Source organism: Cherax quadricarinatus, chromosome 3 (assembly GCF_038502225.1).
Source record: "Cherax quadricarinatus isolate ZL_2023a chromosome 3, ASM3850222v1, whole genome shotgun sequence".
Classification (NCBI taxonomy): Eukaryota; Metazoa; Arthropoda; class Malacostraca; order Decapoda; family Parastacidae; genus Cherax; species Cherax quadricarinatus.
In genome coordinates, this window is record NC_091294.1 from 53,433,647 (window position 1) to 53,442,067 (window position 8,421).

The window sequence follows — 8,421 nt, forward strand, 5'->3', positions numbered from 1 at the left end:
GATAATCATTATGAATATGAAGGGATCTTTTTTTAGATTGTTTTTTAAATAATGTACACAGTCCCCAAGTATAAAATTCCCCCGAGAAAAATTGGTCTAATAATAGATCCCAAATGGGTTCGGGGGCTAAAGCTTTATTAAAAAAAGAAAGGGGGAATTTTATAGGCACATCAAAAGAGGAGGTTAACCTTGGTATGTTCAGAAAAAGAAAAAAGCGTTTAAAAAGGAAAACTGACTTAAATTAGGTGCTAATAATAAAAGGACAATAAAAAGGGTTCTTTCAAGTGTATGGCAAAGGTGAAGGAAAAAGGGACCCCCTGAATCTGAATAAAATGGGATAATGAACTGGAAATTTTCTTTTTTGGGCTTTTTTTGTCATTTTTTACAGGGAAGATTTGAGTTTCCCAGTAATTAACAATTTTTATTTCCCATGAATTTAAGTTATTAATATTACTTTAGAGGCATGGTTTTAAACAGTTAAAAACTGAAAAAAATAACCCCGGCCCCAAATAGTTGTTTTCAAGGTATTAGAATAAAGATGGAGCTTAGTCCCTTTGAGTGTATTCAATCGTCCATCCTTCAGTGTTTTAAAGTTTGGAAGATTAAGGGTTTTTCTATATTCTCAGGGGATAATCCCCCTTCAAAATTACCGTCCAAAAAACGCATCAAAGTGGGAAAGTTTTTAAAAATAAATTATGGACATTATCAAAGTCACCTTGAAACATAACGATAAATGAATCTCGCATGGATTAGGAGGGTCGTTCTCCGGAAAAACTTCGGCGTTCTTCAATGAAAAGGCAGTTGACGTGATGGGAAATGTATGTTTTGGATTTTTAAAATTGCAATCGTCCAAGAGACTTTTGAAAAGGGGATCTGTAAGGAAAAAAATTCTAGCATGGATTGGGATGGCTTGAAAAGGGCAGAGGTTAAATTAATGGTGAAATCTGAATGGGATTGTATTATGGCATTCCACAGGATCATTTTTGGGCCCCTCTCTTTCATAATTTACATTAATGTTTTTGATGAAGGATTACTAGTGACATGAGTAAGTTTCTGATGAAAAAAGGGGGGCCCGTAAATTCCCTCGGGGAGGATATCAATGAACCCCGGGGCATTTGAAAAAATTTGTCTTGGTCTGAAAAATGGCAGATGAAGTTTAATGTGGATAAATGTAATTTTGCCCTCGGTAATAAAAATCTAAAAGCTATAATCGGGGTGGTAAAAACGTCCGAATGTAAAAGCTTGGAGTCAGGGTGCGAAATCAAAACCCAAAGACAGCGTCCCTTATTGAAAGGCCAACAGATTACTTGGTTTATCTCGAATAAAAGAAAAAGAAGTAAAAAGTTATTTTACAGCTTTTAAAATCCTGTGGGGCCTCTTTGATTATGCTGCTCAGTTTGGTCCCTTACTCAAGATGGACATAGACTCATTAGAGAACATCAGAAAAAGAAAAATAAAATGGGGAAATGGTTGGTGATCCCAAACAAGATGGGGAAAAGAACATGTACAGTTCGGGGTGACCCCCTTAACTGTATCAGGGATCTCGACATGGTGATAAAAGCTTCAAGTTTTGCGTGACGTTTTTTCCCAATTATTGATCAAGCCATTGATTTTCCCGGGTGATTAAAGATGATGCAAGTTCCTGTCCTTAAATTTTGTAGCCTTGTCCCTTTGTGTTCTTATCTTTTCAGGTTCCCAAAGGACAAAAAAAACCTCTTCGGACTACCCATGGGTTTTCCCCTTGGTAGTTCTTGAATTTATATATAGGACCTGGAATAAAAGAGGATCCTCAATAACATCCCTGTTCAGTTTTTGGGATGCGATGCAGATGATATTTTGGTCTTTAAAAAAATCTTGCTCGGGGCTCTCAACACCATCAACATTTTGGGCCTACTATTAAATTTACTCTAGGGGGGAAAAAAGGACAACCGTTCCTTTTCTCGACTTCTTTTACACAGGGGAAACAAACTTTTTTTTAAAAGTCTCGGAAACCTACCTAAAAGAATGATTTTTCCCCATTTCTTCTCTCCCCATGACACAAGAACAAAAGGGGGTAGTTTTGGCTTTTTTCTGAAAAAATTTTCCGTCCGTTCCTCGAAAAGAATGACATCATCACCACCCTTTTTTAATTCACTTTTCCCCCTACACTTCATGGGACTGGGAAGCGTGCAACAGTCCTCACAAGAAAACCTATAAAATTTAAAAAAACCCCCAATTTAAATCTTTTCCCTTTTAAACTTGCCACTAATGTTTAAAAAATGTTTGACAGAAAACGGGCAAAATACCCAGCTCTTCAACTACTTTGGACCTTTTTTAAAAAAAAATGATTCCCTTGCAGGAATCTACCACATGGGGGGGTGTGAAAAGTATATGTGAAAAGCCAGAATTTTGGACATTAGGAACAAAAACAAAAATTTTGCGAAATGATGCCCCCAAAAACGTTTTCAACATAGAGACGATGTTGGACACCCCCTAAAATTAATGAAGCAAAATAGTTATTAAAGACGACAAGACGGAGAAAATGCATTAAAACCCACTTTTCTTCAGAAACCTAAAAAGCAAAAACCCGTATTTAAAGTTTTTAAAATTACTGCAAGGGATTTTCCCCACCCTGGGAACTGGTTTACTTGATGCCAGCAGGTCCTCTCTGCCTCACCCCCTTATTTCCCTTTACTACTACTACACCCCCTCTGCATCCCCTCACACCCCCCCCCTTTTTTTGGTTGTTTTTTTTTTTCTCTTATTGGACTAAAAGCCACTCGTGGCGCATTTCCTTTAATATATGTCCTAACTGACATAATGTCTTTCCACATAAAAATGATTTTTTAAAGGAACCCCCTTTTGAAGATGATTTAAACCTTAAATCCCCCTTCTGGAGGCGTAGAATGGGGGAGAATCATTAAGTGTATAAGTGGATGGGGCAAAAAAATTTAAATTACTGAGGTGTCAAAAGGTGCCGGGAAAAATGGTTTAAGTTGGAAAAATTTTAGTTTAAAGGACATAAATAGTTGGGTTTTCTAACAGAGTTGAATGTTGGACAGTCTTCCCAGTGGGGTGATAGAGGCTAGGCCCTTGGGGTCTAAAAAGGTGGACAAATTTTGATGGGAGGGCGGGGTTTTGATTGGTGCAAAAGTGGGGGGTTATTTCTTGGTAGCTTTAGGTGATGTCTTTTTATAGGACCTGCCATATGGGCCCGTAGGCCTTCTGCAGTGTTCCCACATTCTTATGTTCTTTGTTCTTATTTCCATATCCTTGGTTAGGGCCCCATTTAGACTATTGCCAGTTCTGGTCACCTTTCAGAAAGGATCTGTTGGAAAATGTACAAAAGGGGGATGACAAAAATATCCCATGTATCGAAATCTTCCTTTTAGGATAGACTGAAGGCTCTAATCTGCACTCTCCGAGTAAATTCGGGGAATGATCGAATGTATAAATGGAAACGGAATAAATAAAGGGAATGTAAAAAGTGTGCTGAAAAATTTTCCCGCCAGACAGGACTAAAAAATGGTTTCAAGTTGGAAAAATTCAGATTCAGGAGGATAAAAGTATTGGTTTATAAAGAGGTGTGGATAGTGGCAAACTCCCCTGTACAGTTTTAAGGGGTAAAACATTGTGATTTTTAAAAAAAGGGTTTGATAAATCGATGGTGGTGGGTGTGAGTTGGACCCACTATTGGCTGCTGGGTCTGGGGCTGCTCCCTCCCGAGTGGGGATGACCAGACTGGGTGGGTCATTAGGAAATCCAGGGTGGTCTTGGTAATCCGGGGACTGGACCTCTCCATGGGTATGGCCTGTTCATGTTCCCTTTCTTATGTTCTTTTTCTTACTGGTTGTGACGGTGTAGTGTAAGACTGGTGGCTGCATGTGATAGTGTAGTGTAAATGGTGGTGTGACAGGTGGTAGTGTGAGTTGGAGACTGGTGGTGTGACGGTGGTTGGGGAGTGTGGCGGTGGTGTGACATGTGATAGTGTGACTGTAAGACTGGTGGGTGGCATGTGATGTGTGAGTGTGAGACTGGTGGTGTGCGGTGGTGTGAGTGAGTCCCAGGTTAGGGAGTTTGGTCGTGGCAGCACATGGAACAAGCTGAAGATCAAAAAACGTTGGAGGAGAAAAAATGAAACGACTACTGGGAAAATTTCCCCCTTCTGGTCTCCCACGAAAGAGTTTCTACGGAATGCCACAACAAACCCAAAAAAGCATTGGGAGGCTAGTGAGACATCCTAGAAACCCGGGTGCCAGCCAGGGGGTAATGCTCCTGGGGAATGGAGTCCTCCGAAATCACGGATGGCAAAAAAAAAAACATTGTTGTTGGATGAATTAAATCCCTGGATGGGCAGGAAGGGTAGGGTAGGGGGCAGAAGTTTTTTTCCCGGGGCGGGGTAAAGGGTATTGCCGTCTGGGTGACATCATGAGGAATGGGAGCAATCCCATTATCTGTCTCGTCTGGAGGCAACGATGTTGGCAGGCTGGGGGGAGGACCTGATTAGCGGTATAGGTCAGCAATAGAGATAATTGGAGGAAGGGTGAAACCTGTCATATGTGGGATTTTTAAGGAAGGGGTTGAAAAGAATGGTTGTCCAAATTGGTGTCAATTGCTGGCTGGACAAATCTTGGGAAAAAGTGGTAACATTCTTTACAACTGGGGCCTCTTCTTTCAAAATTTAAAGTATGCCCGGGGTGGGGTTTACTTATCTGGTGTGGGGGGGGAGCACTGGCCAGCGCAGTGAGAGGGCTTTGGTCTTTAATCTGGAATAGTTAGTGGTATGGGTTTGGGGAAAAAAGTGAAGTCGGGAAAAAATATAGTCAGGGGAACTAGTAATAGGCAAAATGGGGTGGATTGGAAAGTGGGACTAATTAAAGGAATAAAAAGTTTTTTAATTTCAGAAAGGGGGCGGAGGTAAAGAGGGGGGTCTTTAAATGTTTTTTTACACAAATAGTCGTTGAATAAGATGGAGGTTGGATATTTAGTGCGAATAACATAGATGTATTTGCCATTACTGGGGTGGTTTAATTCAAAATTGGACATGCCCCCAGAATGTAATTCAGGGTTTTTTAAAATTTTTCCAATAGATAGAAGTATCGGAAGGAGGTGGGGTGGCATTGTATGTCCGAATCCCCGAATTTGCAAAAAATGGTTAAAAATTAAAAATACAAATCTGTTTGGATGAATTTTCAGAGGCATGAAAAATTAATTTTTAGGGGTGTTACCGTCCCCCCAAAATTTTGATAGGGGCCATGGAAATATTGGTTTGGGAAAAAGGGTGGTTTAGGTGGAACAGTTCCTAGTTGGGGTTTTTGAGGGTGGGACTTTGGGTAGTTTCAAATTTAGGTTGGATAATACATGAGTGGGAGGGTTGGTTTGAGTGGGACTTTCCCTCAGGCTTATTTTTTGGGGGGCATTGAAAAATTGGTTGGGCCAAAAATTTTGTTAGTGGATGTTTTGGCCTGCCTAGTAGGGCCAAAAGGCCTCCTGCAGTGTTCCTCCTTTCTTATGTTTTATGAAATTTTGGGCCATGGCCGATAAATTTTAATTCTGGAGACTTTCAGTCATATTGATTGGAAATTTCTTGACTGGGAATTTAGAATCTGACTTCTTAGAAGTAGTTCAGTTTTTTTGGCAGTTTGTGACAGAACCACAAGGGGTAAAACCTGTTGCTTATTCTAAACAATGAATCCTTTTTAATTTAAAAATTTCAGAGAACTGGGTGCAGGACCCCAAAAACAATTTCATTTAAATTTAATGGAAATATGATAGGGGATAACTCAGTAACTAATTTACAAACAGATTGATGGGCAAAAACCTTATCTCTTTTCTGGGGTAACAAAAGGAAACTATCAATATGACAGTTTTTGAACAAAAAAATGCTGCTCAAAAAATTTATCCCCATAAAAAATTAGATCAAATAAATAACCCAAAAAGGATGAATAATAGGTGAAATATCTACTAGGGCATGAAAAGGGAAATTTTTAGGCTTCATAAAAGGCAGGTCATCTTTTGAAACAGTATATTGACATTAAGAGGACATTAAAGGGATAAGAAAAACTAAAAGGGGCTATGAAATTAAAGTTTAGGGGTTAAAACTAACAAAAAATTTTTCAGGTATATAGAAATAAAATCAAAAGATAAGGTAGGGCCTTTAAAAAAAACTATGGGGATCTTACTGAAAAGAGAATGAAATGTCTATTTTTTAAAATTTTTATTTTCTCGGTTTTTGGGAAAACTTAATATTCCGGGAAATTAATTTTTATAGTGGGCCCGAAGAAAATAAATTATGAACATCCAAATCACTGTGAAAAGGTTGTGAACAGATGATACAAAGGGAAAAAAAGTCAGGGTCTGTGAGGTTTTTTAAGGTTCTAAAAGGGAAAGCAAAAAGAATCTGAAACCCTTTAATATTTTAATTTATCTCTTCAAACGGTGTAGGGTTTATATGTGAAAATGGGTAATGTAATTCTATTTTTTTAAAAAAGAGGACAAGTTTATCAAATTCCCCAATGCCCGACCTCAAATTTTAGGTAAATTTCTGTCAATTTAGCTCAGATTATAAAAACCATCTCGAAAGCATGATTAATGATACTCAGCATGGATTCGAGGATTTTCTAACTAATTTATTAACTTTCTTCAAAAAAGCTTTTGGGGCTTTTACCCCGATAAAGAATTTGATATTATTTTCTTGTTTTTTAAGGCATTTTAGGGTTCCGCAAAAGACTGTTGAAGAAAATGCAGCTCATGGGTTTGGGGGCAATGCTCTCTGGATCAATGGTCACAGACGGAACGAAGTGTCCCTAAATGGGGTTAAAACGTGGGGATCAAAAAAGTGGGGTTCCCAAGGATCAGTCTTGGGCCCCTTGTTGTTTATAATATATCAATGATCTTGATGAAGGGACTGTGATATGGCAAATTCCCGGTACACGAAATAGGTAGGATAATTATTCCGGAATGTTAGGGAAATTCAGGAGGGTTTAGACAAATCTCTTGGTCAGAAAAGTGAAAATGCTTCAATGCATAAATGGGGTTTTGACTCGGGGGTGTCCCTAACCTGAACAAAAATTAAATAATGAAACTTGGCCCTACAGATTGCGAAAAAGGGGGGTTATGGAAGAAACCTTAAACCAAAACGCAGTGCCTAAACGTAAGTAAGGGAAATGATCGGGGGTTTATATCAAAAATTGAAGGTTTGGACACTTTGCCGGGAATCTTTTTTTTGGGGAAAAGTTTTTCCCCCCTATTATCAATGCAAAATAAAAAAGGGGTGAGAGGGAGGGGTTTTGGGGAATATCCCTCAGCCTGGAGTCGTGAAAGTATTGGTTTGGAAATAGGGTAGTTGATGAGTGGAACAGTCTACCTAGTTGGGTTATTGAGGCTAGGACTTTGGGTAGTTTCAAATTTAGGTTGGATAAGTACATGAGTGGGAGTGGTTGGGTTTGAGTGGGACTTTCACATCAGAGCTTATTTCTTGGGTAGCATTGAAAATTGGGTTGGTCAAATGTTTGTTAGTGGGATGAATTGTAAAGGACCTGCCTAGTATGGGCCAACAGGCCTGCTGCAGTGTTCCTCCTTTCTTATGTTCTTATGTAAGACTGTGGTGTGGCATGTGATAGTGTGACTGTAAGACTGGTGGTGTGGCATGTGATAGTGTGACTGTAAGACTGGTGTGTGGCATGTGATAGTGTGCGTGTGAGACTGGTGGTGTGACAGGTGGTAGTGTGAGACTGGTGGTGTGACAGGTGGTAGTGTGAGACTGGTGGTGTGACAGGTGGTAGTGTGAGACTGGTGTTGTGATAGGTGGTAGTGTGAGTGTGAGGCTGGTGGTGTGACAGGTGGTAGTGTGAGACTGGTGGTGTGACAGGTGGTAGTGTGAGACTGGTGGTGTGATAGGTGGTAGTGTGAGTGTGAGGCTGGTGGTGTGACAGGTGGTAGTGTGAGACTGGTGGTGTGACAGGTGGTAGTGTGAGACTGGTGGTGTGATAGGTGGTAGTGTGAGACTGGTGGTGTGACAGGTGGTAGTGTGAGACTGGTGGTGTGATAGGTGGTAGTGTGAGTGTGAGGCTGGTGGTGTGACAGGTGGTAGTGTGAGACTGGTAGTGTGAGACTGGTGGTGTGACAGGTGGTAGTGTGAGACTGGTGGTGTGATAGGTGGTAGTGTGAGTGTGAGACTGGTGGTGTGACAGGTGGTGTGACAGGTGGTAGTGTGAGACTGGTGGTGTGACAGGTGGTAGTGTGAGTGTGAGACTGGTGGTGTGACAGGTGGTAATGTAGGTGTGAGATTGGTGGTGTGACAGGTGGTAGTGTGAGTGTGAGGCTGGTGGTGTGACAGGTGGTAGTGTGAGTGTGAGGCTGGCGGTGTGACAGGTGGTAATGTAGATGTGAGATTGGTGGTAATGTAGGTGTGAGACTGGTGGTGTGACAGGTGGTAGTGTA